At 36.4% G+C, this 14,625-nt stretch overlaps 1 pseudogene; it reads left to right on the top strand.

Moving 5' to 3' along the window:
- The first annotated feature begins 10,443 nt into the window (after nt 1-10,443).
- Nucleotides 10,444-10,586, top strand: LOC136307064 (U5 spliceosomal RNA; annotated as a pseudogene).
- Nucleotides 10,587-14,625: the final 4,039 nt, after the last annotated feature.

Below are 14,625 nucleotides of genomic sequence, written 5' to 3'. Positions count from 1 at the left end.
GCATGTGGCTTTCCAATTTTCCCAGAACTATTTATTAAAGAGGCCTTTTTTCCCTCCATTGTGTGTTTTAGCTCCTTTGTAAAAAATGATTTGTCCATATATATATGGTTTTATTTCTGGGCTCTCAATTCTGTTCCATTGGTCTATATGTCTTTTTCTGCCAATACCATGCTGTTTTGATTATCGTGGCTCTATAGTATAATTTAAAGTCAGGTGGTGTGATACCTCTGGCTTCCTTCTTTTTCCTCAAGATTGTTTTGGCTATTCAGGGTTCTTTATGATTCCATACAAACCTGGTAATTTTTTGTTTTATTTCTTTAAAGAATGACATTGGAATTTTGATGAGAATTGTATTAAATTTGTATATTGCTTTGGGTAATATAGCCATTTTAACTATGGTGATTCTTCCAATTCATGAACATGGAATATTTTTCCATTTCGCTGTGTGTTTTTCAATTTCTTTCAATAATGTTTCGTAGTTTTCAGTATATAGGTCCCTCTTATCTTTTGTTAAGTTTATTCCTAGGTATTTTGTTGTTGTTGCAATTGTAAAAGGAATTTATTTTTTGGCTCATTTTCTGAAGTTTCATCTTTGACATATAGGAAAGTAGTGGACTTCTGTATACTGATTTTGTATTTTGCGACTTTATTGGTTTATTGTTTCTAATAGTTTTTTGGTGGAGTCTTTAGGGTTTTTTATATATAGGATCACGTTATCTGCAGAAAGTGAGACCTTACTTCTTCAATATTTCCTCTTATTTCTTTCTCTTGCCTGAATGCTCTTGCTAAAACTACTAGAATTATGTTGAATAAGAGTGTGGAGCATGGGCAACCTTGTCTCATTCTTGATTTTAGAGGAAAAGCCTTCATTTTTTTTAACATTAGTATGATGCTAGCTGATGGTTTGTCATATATGGCCTTTATTATATTGAGGTACTTTCCTCCTATTCTTTTATTGAGTGTTTGAAATACAGTATACAGTGATGTTGTATCTTATCAAATTCCTTTTCTGCATCTATTGATAGGATCATATAATTTTTTTTCTTTTTTTTTCTTTCTTTTTTTTTTTTTTTCATTTTTCTGAAGCTGGAAACAGGGAGAGACAGTCAGACAGACTCCCGCATGCGCCCCACCGGGATCCACCCGGCACGCCCACCAGGGGCGGTGCTCTGCCCCCCAGGGGGCGATGCTCTGCCCATCCTGGGCGTCGCCATATTGCGACCAGAGCCACTCTAGCGCCTGAGGCAGAGGCCACAGAGCCATGTCCAGCGCCTGGGCCATCTTTGCTCCAATGGAGCCTTGGCTGCGGGAGGGGAAGAGAGAGACAGTGAGGAAAGCGCAGCGGAGGGGTGGAGAAGCAAATGGACGCTTCTCCTATCTGCCCTGGCCGGGAATCGAACCCGGGTCCTCCGCACGCTAGGCCGACGCTCTACCGCTGAGCCAACCGGCCAGGGCCCTTTTTTTGTTTTCTTAATGTGATATATTACACTGATTAATTTTCTTATGTTGAACCAATCTGTGTTCCTGGAATGAATCCCACTTGATCGTGATGTATTATTTATTAATGTGTTGTTGTATTCAACTTGCTAGTATTTTGTTTAGAATTTTTGCATCTGTATTCATTAGAGATATTGGTCTGTGATTTTCTTTTTTTGTGTTGTCCCTGCCAGGTTTTGGTATGAGGGTTATGTCGGCCTTGTAAAATGTGTTGCAGAGTATTGCTTCTTCTATTTTTTGAAAGACTTTGAGAAGGAGAAGTACCAAATTTTCTTTGAATGCTTCTTCTATTTTTTGAAAGACTTTGAGAAGGAGAAGTACCAAATTTTCTTTGAATGTTTAGTAGAATTTATTAGTGTGACCGCTTGGTCCTGGACTTATCTTTTGGAGAAAGTTTTTTTTTTTTTTGCTGAAGCTGGAAACGGGGAGAGACAGTCAGACAGACTCCCGCATGCGCCCGACTGGGATCCACCGGCATGCCCACCAGGGGGCGACGCTCTGCCCACCAGGGGGCGATGCTCTGCCCCTCTGGGGCGTTGCTCTGTTGCGACCAGGGCCACTCTAGCGCCTGGGGCAGAGGCCAAGGAGCCATCCCCAGCGCCCGGGCCATCTTTGCTCCAATGGAGCCTTGCTGCGGGAGGGGAAGAGAGAGACAGAGAGGAAGGAGAAGGGGAGGGGTGGAGAAGCAGATGGGCGCTTCTCCTGTGTGCCCTGGCTGGGAATCAAACCCGGGACTCCTGCATGCCAGGCCGACGCTCTACCACTAAGCCAACCGGCCAGTGCCTGGAGAAAGTTTCTGATAGTTGTTTCTATTTCCTCCTTGCTTATAGGTCAATTTAGGTTTTCTTCTTCTTCATAACTCAATCTAGGAAAATTGTATAATTCTAGAAATTTATCCATTTCCTTTAGGTTGTTGAATTTGGTGGCATATAATCTTTCATAATATTCTACTATGATCCTTTGAATATCTATGATGTCTGTAGTAATTTCTCCTCTTTCATTTTGGATTTTGTTTATAGGAGTTCTTCCCCTTTTTTTCTTAGTGAATCTAGCCAATGGTTTGTCAATTTTTTTTTATCTTTTCAAAGAACCAGCTCTTTATTGTATTAATTTTTTCTATAGTTTTTTGTTTTCTGTTTCATTTAGTTCTGCTCTAACTTTTACTATTTTCTTTCTTCTGCTGACTTTGGGTTGCCTTTGTTCTTCTTTTTCTAGTTCCTTAAGGTATGATGTTAGGTTGTTTACTTGGGATCTCTCTTGTTTCTTGATATAGACCTATAATGACATAAACACCCCTCTTATTACTGCTTTTACTACATCTCAGAAATTTTGATATGTCATGTTGTCATTTTCATTTGTCTATATATATATCTTTTGTCTGCTTTTATTTCTTCTTTGACCCAGTCATTCTTTTTAGAAGTATGTTGTTTAATTTCCACATTTTTGTGGGTTTCTTTGTTTTCTTTTTACAGTGGAATTCTAACTTCAAAGCCTTATGATCAGAAAATATGTTTGGTATAAATTCAATCTTTCTAAATTTGTTGATGTTAGTTTTATGGCCGAACATATTGTCTATCCTTGAGAATGTTTTATGCACACTGGAGAAAAATACATAATCTTATATTTTAGGATGAAATGCCCTATAAATGTCTATTATGTCCATTTGGTCCAGAGTATCATTTAAGACTGATATTTCTTTATTGATTTTCTGTTTGGATGATCTACCTAAAGCAGTCAATGGTGTATTGAAATCTCCAAGTGTGATTGTGTCTTTGTCTGCTTCTATTTTTAGGTCAATTACTAGATGTCTTATATGTTTTGGTGCTCTCTGGTTTGTTGCATATATATTAATAAGTGTTATGTCTTTTGATACAATATCCTTGTTATTATTATGACATGTCCATCTTTGTCTCTGATTATCTTTGTAGTCTTAAAGTCGGCATTGTCAGATATAAGTATGGCTACACCTGCTTTTCTTTGGATATTATTTACTTGGAGAATCATTTTCCAATCTTTCACTTTGAATCTATTTTGTCCTAGCAGCTTATATGTGTCTCTTTTTTTTTTTTTTTTTTTTTTTTGTATTTTTCTGAAGCCAGAAACGGGGAGGCAGTCAGACAGACTCCCGCATGCACCCAACCGGGATCCGCCCGGCACGCCCACCAGGGGGCAATGCTCTGCTCATCTGGGGTGTCGCTCTGTTATGACCAGAGCCACTCTAGCACCTGAGGCAGAGGCCACAGAGCCATCCCCAGCGCCCGGGCCAACCCTGCTCCAATGGAGCCTTGGCTGCAGGAGGGGAAGAGAGAGACAGAGAGGAAGGAGAGGGGGAGGGGTGGAGAAGCAGATGGGCGCTTCTCCTTTGTGCCCTAGCCAGGAATTGAACCCGGGACTCCTGCACGCCAGGCCGACGCTCTACCACTGAGCCAACCGGCCAGGGCCTATATGTGTTTCTTGAAGGCAACATATGGTTAAATTTTGCTTCTTGATACAATATGCTACTCTGTGCCTCTTTATTGGTGAGTTCATTCCATTTACATTTAGGGTAATTATTGACACTTGAGGATTTCCTATAACTATTTTATTTTTGTTTTCTGGTAGCTCTGTGTCTCATTTGGTTCTTCTCTTTTGGGATTCTGTCAGTTGTTTTTGTTTGGTGGTATTCCATACTTCTTTCTCCTGTTTCTTCTTTTTTTAAACTATATGTTTCAGTAGTACCTTTTTTGTGTATGATTTCCATTAGGTTAAGAGAAAAATTGTTATATGTACAAGAGTACTTTGTCTTATGAGTGCTTTTGCACCCCATCCTGCTTTGCTACTGCAGATCTTTATCCTCTCCCTTTTTATTTTATTGTTGTCAAGATAATCTTTGTTTTTATTTTGCCTGTTGGAGCTTTTACTTATAGTTTTGGTTTTGTTCTTTGTATCTGGTCGAATAATCCCCTTGAGTATTTCCTGCAGGAGGTGTTTTCAAGTGATAAATTCTCTCAGCTTCTGTATGTCTGCAAGTTTTTATTTCTTCATATTTGAAGGATAACTTTGTTAGATATAATATTCTTGGCTGGTAATTCCTGCTTTTTGGTGATTTGAATGTTTGAGTCCACTCTCTTCTGGCTTGTAGAGTTTCTGCTGAGAAGTCTGATGATAGCTTAATGGGCTTTCCTTTATATGTTATGGTCTTCTTTTCCCTAGCTGCCTTGAGTCATTAATTTCTTTGTCATTAATTTTTGACAATTTTATTATGATGTGCCTTAGAGTAGGTCTGTTTGGGTTGTGGTAACTTGGCATTCTGTTTGCTTCTTGTATTCGATGCTCTAACTCGTTCCATATGCCTGGCAAGTTCTCTTCAATTATTTGTTTGAATAGGCTCTCCATTCCCTTATCCTTCTCCTCTTCTTCTGATATACCCATTATTCTTAAATTGCTCTTTCTAATGTAGTCAGACAATTCTTGTAGAGCTCTCTCAGTTTTTTTAATTCATGAGTCTCTTTGCTCTTCTCTTTGTAGCATCTCTAGTTGCCTGTCTTTGATGTCACTGATTTGTTCCTCTATCTGGCTTGTTCTATTAGCTAAACTTGCTACTCAGTCTTCAATTCAGATATTGAATTCTTCATCTCTGTTTTTAAAGTTTCTATTTCCTTGGTGAGGTATTTGTTTTGTTCATTAATTTGTTTTCTGAGCTCATTAAATTGCCTATTGGTGTCTTCTTAAATCTTGTTGAGTATTTTCAGAACTTTAATTCTGAATTCTCTATCATTTAACTCCAAGGCTTCCATGTGATTGAGAATTTTTTCTGGAGATTTTTTATTTTCTTTCTGAAGAATGTCTCTGTTTTGTGTAGCCATGGTATTCAATTTCTTCTTTCTTGATGGAATTTGAGAATGGTATTGTTAGGAACCCTAACAACAACAACACCAAAAAAAACCCTTAAAAATGAAAAGTTAAAATAAAGACATACAATAAAAAACATAAACATTTAAAAACCTATGACAAGTAAAGAAGAAAACCACAGAAAAAAGATAGAAAGCAAACAAAATATTTTTAAAAACACCCCCCCAAAATAAGAATAAAATATATAAAAATTAAAGAAAATAAAATTCAAAAGAGAAGAAGAGGAAAAAAGAATAAGAAGGTAAAAAGGAAAATAAAACAGAAAAATAAATTTCAGTTTTGAGAGGTTTCTTCCAGTAGGTGTCACTATATTACAACTTTTAGCTCTGTGAAGTTCCTGGGTTGTCCACTGAGATATTGCTGTTTCAATGAAGTAGGTGGGGCTTCAGTCACATTGATAGGTGGGGCATGTTGTGAGGGCTTTATGGCTCTAGCAATAGCTTTCTAGGCTTTCAGGCACTCTTTTCCTAGTCTCAACAGACCTGGAGACTGGATGTGGAGCACCTCTGTTCTTCAGGGGAGAGAGTGGCTCTGGAGAGCTAGCTGTGGTGTTTGTCTCTGTTTCTCTACATACCACAAGGTGAGAGAGGGTATCTGGGAAGCTTGAGGGCTTCACTTTAGCTTTCTGATAAGTGTGGATTGCAGGCAGACCATGAGAACACTGGCCATGACTGTGCACTCTGGCCACTTTGGTTTATCGCCCCCTCTGTCCCTCTATCTCACTGCTCCTCCCAGCAGAAGGAGAACCAGTCATGCCAAGTTTCCCTCTCCATACCCTTCAGATAAAATCCAGAGAGCCTAATCTTCCTTCCTTCCTGTAGTTCAGCAGAGAAAAAAGAAAAACCCCAGTCACTCCAGGTTTGTCTCCTCTCCTCTCCAAAGCCCACTGCAATTGTGTTTTATCCTCCAACCCCCTTTTTACCCTGTCCCAACTTTAGTCCACTCAATGCATGGATCTTTCAGTTGCACCTGTGAGCCCGGGTGGGGTTCCTTCACTGTGTTTTAGTTGTTCAATTTGTTGAAATTTCAATGAGAGAGATCAGGAGTATCTCTCATACTGCCATTATTCTGATGTCATCTCTTATTCCCTTAGATTTATAAGTTCTTGTTTTAAATTAGTTCCATTTATGATAATTATATTATTTATGCCATGTTGATCTACCAGTCGGGATACTTAAAATCCTTTAACTACCCTCTCCCACTCCAATGAAGTACATTATTGTTTAATTAATTAGACTTCCACTTACTAGTTGTAAAATACCATTAAATTTATTTCTTTTTTCTGAGCCCTGTTTTTCTTTTCTGTTCAACTTAGATAAATTGTACTGCCAAATTAAACAATAAAGTCTCTGGCGTATAACAGTCTCTCAGTAAATGCTGTTTCTTTTCCTTCCATCTGTATCTAATTAGGACTTTATTAATAGACCCAGAAGTAGCAATTAAAAACAGAACTCTTGATATTTCAAAGGTATGGTTATGAAAGAATTAGTTTTCAAGTTAGGAGGCTTTTTTTTTTTTTTTACCAATATCTGTGATAAAAAGCAAAACATTAAGTTAAACATGTAAGGAAAAATAAGTATAAAGCCATATTGTTAGAGTTCATTTGCAAAGAATGGAATTCATTCTAGCTAGTTAAAAAGGAAACTATTCATTATAGGACTTAAAACGATTTTCAGATTTTGAGAGAGGAATAAAGGGACTGAGTCTGGATTGAACTTTCAAAAAAGATTCCAATAGCCTGAACTGTGGTGGCGCAGTGGATAAAGCATCAACCTGGAAATGCTGAGGTCGCCGGTTCAAAACCCTGGGCTTGCCTGGTCAAGGCACATGTGGGAGTTGATGCTTTCTGCTCCTCCCCCCTTCTCTCTCTCCCCTCCCTAAAAATGAATAAAGGCTTACAAAAGTTAAAAAAATATATTAAAAAAAAAAAGATTCCAATAGCTACATTGCTGTATTAGAGCACAGTACTGGGTTGAATAGTATCCCTGCACATGATGCATGTCTTCCTGAAACCTGTAATATGACCTTATTTGGAAATAGGTTCTTGCAGATGTAATCAAGTTAAGATGAGGTTGAAGTGAATTAGAGTGGGTCTTAATCCAATGACCGATGTCCTTACAAGAAAACAAGAGACACAGACACATGAGGGAAGGACATGGGAAGCTGGGGGAAAAGATTAGAGTGATGCATCTGTAAGCCAAGGAATGCCAAGACTCGCCACAACCCCCAGAAACTAGAAGAGGTGAGCAATGACTGCCCCCAGAGACTTTAGAAAGCATGGCTCTACTAATGTCTTGATTTTAGACTTCTAGCCTCTAGAATTGTGAAAAAATAAATTTTTGTTGTTTTAAAAGTATCAGTTTGTGGTACTTTGTTAGAGCAGCCCTACCAAGCTAATGTGGATACCAAGGGAGCTGCTGAGGCTTTCACCCTCAGGGATCTTCCAGTTTCAGAACCATGCTTCTAGATCAGCATGTAGTTTACAAGACTTAAAGATCAGGAAAGTACTACAGTCAGGAAACCAACAGGCTGGAAGAACCTGCCAGGATCAGGAAGTCACATTATTGCTGCTGGCTCCACAATTGGGCCAGAGCTGAAACAAACAGTCCACACCTTGTCTTAAGAAACCAGGAAGCAATTTTGGAACAGTGGGATTTTAGCTAACACTCCCACAGAAAAAGAAAATGTGTCTATCATTGTTTTTCCCATCAGTGGAGGGAAAAAATGGAGCAAAAACACAGCTAAAGTTTCACAGTGGCAAGAGCATCTGATTGGTTGATCCAAAATCACATCCAGAACCCTAGCTGCAAGAAAGTCTGAGAAACATAGTTATTAGTTTCCCATCCTCCACAGTATAATACAATACATACAGAAAGATAGAACAGCTGTTAAACACCAATCCACCATATCTACTACAAGTAGCATCCTTGAATTTAAAACTTACCAGCATTAGATTTTTAAAATTTAAATTTTGGGACCTAGTTATCTGTATAAAACTAAAATTAGAAGTGATCTCCAAGATTTGGTATATATGCACACAGTGTTCTAGACTTTCTTGAGAAAAGATACTGGGTAGAAATTCTACAGCACTTCTGTGCTAACATTATGTAAACTTTCAACTGGCTGAAGTTCAAAGATGCAAACAATGTAGATTCACTTTTCAGAGGGCGAGAATTTGTATAGGAATGTGTTGCCTGACTTGTGGTGGTACAGTGGATAAAGCATTGACCTGTAATGCTGAGGTCACTAATTTGAAACCCCAGGCTTGCAGGGTCAAGGCACATACAAGAAACAACTATTATGAGTTGGTAGAATCTCTTTTTTTACCTCTAGACTCTGGGCTGGTCTTGAGATTTGCTTTGGCCAATGGAATGCTATAGGAGCAATGTCTGCCAGTTTCACCAAGACCTAAAATGTCCTTCCTTACACGGTTCCACTAGCTCTGTTGGAAACTTGCTGAGTGACTGTGCGAACAAGGCTGGGCTACTTTGCTACAGGATGAGAAACAACATGGAAAAGAGCCAAGACGCCCCAGACAACAACCAGCCACCCCCAGTCAATCTGGCCACAGAACAGTCGTCTGATTTAGCCCAACCCACACTGCTGACCCACAGATTCATGACTCAAATAAATGGCTATCGTTTTAAAAACTAAGTTTTGGGTAGTTTGTTATGCAGCAAAGCTAACTACTCTTAGTTAAACTTGTTTTAATTTCCTGGTTGCCTCAAATATTTGGAGTACTTCCTTCCAAGAATAGTAATTACTCCTTTTTTCTATTAAAAATCAATAAATTGACTGTAGGAAATTTGAAAATACTGAAATATAGGAAAAAATAGTATATAATATCCAACTGCAAGATAATACCTGATAAAATTCTAGTATATATCTTTCTAGTACATTTTCTAAAAATATTATATAATTTGTGTTAATTTTTTTAATAAAATTTTTATTTTCAAGCATTTTGTGATGTCTTCATGCAATTGATATTCTACAATTTCTTAGAATTTTAGTTTGCTTAATGTCCCATCTAATATACATATAATAATTAACTTTAAAATGTCTAAAAAATCAATTCTGATAGATTAGATTTATGAATTTTACATACTAAATATTATTTGCACACTTACTTTCCCATCAGTTGTGTATAATAAAGCCCAATTTACTGAACCATAGCCAATACTGTATATTTATATTGAAAACAAATCACTTTTTGAAAGGTGAAAGTACACTTACAATTTATGATAGTTAATATACATTTACTATATATTAACTACATGCATATTATTAACTAGAATTCAATATTTGTTTAAGATTTGGCTATTGAGAATAGAGCTATTATGAACATTCTTGTACAACTGCACAAAAGTCCTCAGTTTCTATACATTTAGGTTGTTACTGGTCTTTTATAAAAGATGCTGCAATTATTTTCTTTTTATTTTATTTTATTTTATTATATTTTTATTTTATTTTATTTTACTTTACTTTATTTTATTGTTTACATAGATTCAAGTGTCCCATTGAATATATCTCCCTCTCCCCCCACCCCCCATGTTCCCCTTGATAACCCCTTTACCTCTTCCCCCCAATGCCCCCCTTTTCCTCCAGGATTTGCAGTACTGCTCTCTTTGTCTCTGTGTTATATATACATAATTTCACTAATCCCTTTCCACTCTTTGATCTCATCCTCTCATCCCCTTTCCCTCTGGTCCTTTGACCCCACCTCTGCCTCTATTCCATTCCTTAGTTCACACTGTTCATTAGATTCCTTATATGGGTGGGATCATGTGATATTTTTCTTTCTCTGTCTGGCTTATTTCACTTAGCATAAGAGTCTCCAGGTACATCCATGTTGTTGCAAAAGGTATGATTTCCTTTTTTTGCATGGCCGCATAGTATTCCATTGTGTATATGTACCACTGCTTTTTAATCCACTCATCGGCTGAGGGACACTTGGGCTGTTTCCAGATCTTGGCTATTGTAAACAATGCTGCAATAAACATGGCCTGCATGTCTTATTTTGAATCATTGATTTGATATTCTTAGGATATATTCCTATACTCTTGTTTCTCTTCATATCGTATAAATCTTTCACCTTTTACTAAAGATTTCCGTGGAGAGGATATATTCCTAAAAGTGGGATAGCTGGGTCAAACAGCAGATCCATTTTTAATTTTTTGATGAAACTTCATACTGTTTTCCACAGTGGCTGCACCAGTCTGCATTCCCACCAGCAGTGCAGGAGGGTTCCCTTTTCTCCACACCCTCACCAGCACTTATTGTGTGTTGATATGTTAATGAGTGCCATTCAACAGGTGTGAGGTGGTATCTCATTGTGGTTTTAATTTGCATTTCTCTGATGATTAGAGATGTTGAACATTATTTCATATTCTTATTGGCTATCCGTATGTCCTCTTTGGAGAAGTGTCCATTCAATTCTTTTGCCCATTTTTTGATTGGATTGTTTACCTTCCTGGTGTTGAGTTTTCAAAGTTTTTTATAAATTTTAGTTATTAACCCCTTATCAGACGTATTGTCGAATATGTTCTCCAATTGTGTTGTTTGTCTTTTTATTTTGTTCATACTGTTTTTAGCTGTGCAAAAGCTTTTTAGCTTGATATAGTCCCATTTGTTCATCCTATCCTTTATTTCTCTTGCCCTTGGAGATAAATCAGCAAATATATTGCTGCAAGAGATATCAGAGAGTTTACTGCCTATGTTTTCTTCTAAGATAGTTATGGTTTCATGACTTACATTTAAGTCTTTTATGCATTTTGAGTTTATTTTCCTGAATGGTGTAAATTGGTAGTCTAGTTTTATTTTTTTATTTTTTGCATGTACCTATCCAATATCCCTAACACCATTTGTTAAAGAGACTGTCTTTACTTCATCGTATGCTCTTACCTTCTTTGTCAAATATCAATTGACCATAGAGGTGTGGGTTTATTTCTGGGTTCTCTGTTCTGTTCCATTGATCTGTATGTCTGTTCTTATGCCAGTACCAAGCTGTTTGAGTACAATGGCCTTGTAGTATATATAACTTGATATCAGGGAGTGTAATACTCCTCTACTTTATTCTTCTTTTTCAAGATTGCTGAGACTATTCGTGTTCTTTTTTGGTTCCATATAAATTTTTGGAATATTTGTTCTATATCTTTGAAGTATGACATTGGTATTTTAATAGGATTTGCATTGAATTTATAGATTGCTTTGGGTAATATAGACATTTAAATGATGTTTATTCTTCCTATTCATGAACATGGTATATGCTTCCACTTGTTTTATCATTGTTTTATAATTTTGCAAATACAAGTCTTTAACCTCCTTGGTTAACTTTACTCCTAGGTACTTTATTTTTTTTGTTGCCCATAGTGAAGAGGATTGTTTCCTTAATATAAATATCTCTTTCAGACAGTTCATTGTTGGTGTACAAAAATGTCACTGATTTCTGAATATTGATTTTATATTCTACCACCTTGCTGAATTCATTTATCAGGTCCAGTAGTTTTTTGACTGAGACTTTAGGGTTTTCTATGTACAGTATCATGTCATCGGCAAATAATGATAGTTTTACTTCTTCTTTTCCAATTTGGATGCCTTTTTTTTTTTCTTGTCTGATTGTTATGGCTAGGACTTCCAGAAATATGTTGAATAACAGTGGGGAAAGGGGGCACCTTTGCCTTTTTCCTGATCTTAATTTTTGCCATTGAGTATGGTATTTGCTGTGGGTTTGTCATAGGTGGCCTTTATCATGTTGAGGTATGATCCCTGTATTCCCACTTTGCTGAGAGTTTTGATTATAAATGGGTGCTGAATTTTATCAAATGCTTTTCCTGTGTCTATTGATATTATCATGTGTTTTTTCTCCTTCCTTTTGTTTATGTGATGAACCACATTCATTGATTTGCAAATACTGAACCAGCCTTGCCTCCCCAGAATAAATCCCACTTGATCATAATGTATGAGTTTTTTTTTATGTATTGCTGGATTCGGTTTGCTAATATTTTGTTGAGAATTTTAGCATCTAAGCTCATCAGGGATATTGGCCCATCCAATACATAGTTGGCAATACATTGGCATATCCAAAACATAGTGTGTTCTTTCTTTGTTGTGTCTTTGCCTGGTTTGGAATGAGCATTATTATGCTCGCCTCATAAAAGGTTCTTGGAAATATTCCTTCCTCTTGAATTTTTTGAAATAACTTGAGAAGGATAGGAGTTAGTTTTTCTTTGAATATTCAGTAAAATTAGCCTGTGAAGCCATCTGCCCCAGGACTTTTGTTTGTTGAGAGTTTTTTGATAACTGTTTTGATCTCATTTGTTGTAATCAGTCTGTTTAGGTTTTCTGATTCTTCCAAATTGATTTTTGAAAGATTATATGTTTCAAGGAATTTGTTCATTTCATCTAGGTTGTCTAATTTTTTTGCACACAGTTCTTCATAGTATTTTCTTACAATCTTTTGAATTTTGCTCTGTCAGGTGTTATTTCTACACTCTTATTTCCAATTTCATTTATTTGAGTCCTCTCCCTTTTTTTCTCGGTGAGTCCGGTTAAAGGTTCATCAATCTTTACCTTTTCAAAAAACCAGCTCTTGGTTTCATTGATCCTCTGTATTGTTTTTTTAGCCTCTATGTCATTTATTTCCACTCTGATCTTTATTATTTCCTTCCTTCTACTACATCTGGGCTTTACTTGCTGTTGTTTTTCTAGTTCTTTTAGTTGCAGGGTTAAGTTGTTTATTTGAGCTTTTTCTTGCTTATTAAGGTATGCCTGTAATGCTATAAACTTTCCTCTCAGGACTGCTTTTGTTGTGTCCCATAAATTTTGAGTTGTTATATGTTCATTTTCATTTGTTTCAAGGAAATTTTTTATTTCTTCCTTGATCTCATTGTTAACCCATTTGTTATTTAAAAACATGCTATTTAGTCTTCAAGTGTTTGCAAGTTTTTAAGTTTTTCTATTGTAGTTAATTTCTAATTTCATGCCATTGTGATTTAAGAAGATGTTTGGTATGATTTCAATCTCCTTAAATTTATTGAGACTCATTTTGTGTCCTAATATGTGGTCTATTCTACAGAATGTATCATAAGCACTTGAAAAGAATGTATATTTTGCTGCTTTAGGGTGAAAGGTTCTGAAAATATCTGTTAAATTCAATTGATCTAATGTGTCGTTTAAGGCTGCTGTTTCTTTGTTAATTTTCTTTCATGAAGATCTGTCCATTGATGTTAGTGGGGTATTAAAATCCCCTGTTATTATAGTATTGCTGTTGATCTTGCCCTTTATGTTGATCAAAATCTACTTCATATATTTAGTTGCTCCTATGTTAGGCTCATAGATACTTATAATGGTTATATCTTCCTATTGGGTTGCTCCCTTTATCATTATGTAGTGACTTTCTTTATCCCTTATACAGCCTTTGTTTTAGTCTATTTTGTCAGATATAAGTATTGCTACTCCAGCTTTTTTTCCCCTTTCCTTTGCATGAAATACTTTTTTCCATCACTTCATTCTCAGTCTATTTGTATTTTTTGTTCTGAGAAGAGTCTCTTGTAGGCAGCCTATGAACGGGTCCTGTTTTCTTATCCATTCAGCTACTCTATGTCTTTTGATTGGAGCATTTAATTCATTTACATTTAAGGTTATTCTTGATATGTAGTTGTTTATTGCCATTTTATTTTTTAAATCTACAGTCCTTTTTTTCTAGATTTTTTTTCTTTCCTTTGCTCTGTTTACAGCAGGCCCCTTAACATTTCTTGCAGCATTGGTTTAGTTGTAATAAACCTTTAGTGTTTGGTTGTTTATTTGTTGTTGCTGTTTTTTGTCTGGTAAACTTTTTATTTCTCCTTCAATTTTAAAAGATAAACTTGCTGGATAAAGAAGTCTTGGTTGTAGGCTGTTTTGCATTACTTTGAATATTTTTTGCCATTGCCTTCTGGCTTCTAGTGTTTCTGTTGAAAAGTCAGATGTCATCCTTATGGGGCTCCTCTGTAGGTAATTAACTGCTTTTCTCTTGCAGTTTTTAGTATTCTTTCTTTATCTCTTAATTTTGGTATTTTAATTATGATGTGTCTTGGTGTAGGCCTCTTTGAATTTCTCTTTAATGGAACTCTTTGTACTTATTGAACTTGTGTGACTTTTTCCTTCACCAATTTAGGGAAGCTTTCAGCTATGATTTATTCAATCAGATTCTCTATCTTTTCTTCTTTCTCTTCTCCTTCAGGAACCCCTATGATGCAA

Source organism: Saccopteryx bilineata, chromosome 5 (genome assembly GCF_036850765.1).
Source record: "Saccopteryx bilineata isolate mSacBil1 chromosome 5, mSacBil1_pri_phased_curated, whole genome shotgun sequence".
In the NCBI taxonomy this organism is placed as follows: Eukaryota; Metazoa; Chordata; class Mammalia; order Chiroptera; family Emballonuridae; genus Saccopteryx; species Saccopteryx bilineata.
Note: the sequence above shows the minus strand (reverse complement) of the source record. Positions and strands in the feature narration are given on the sequence as shown.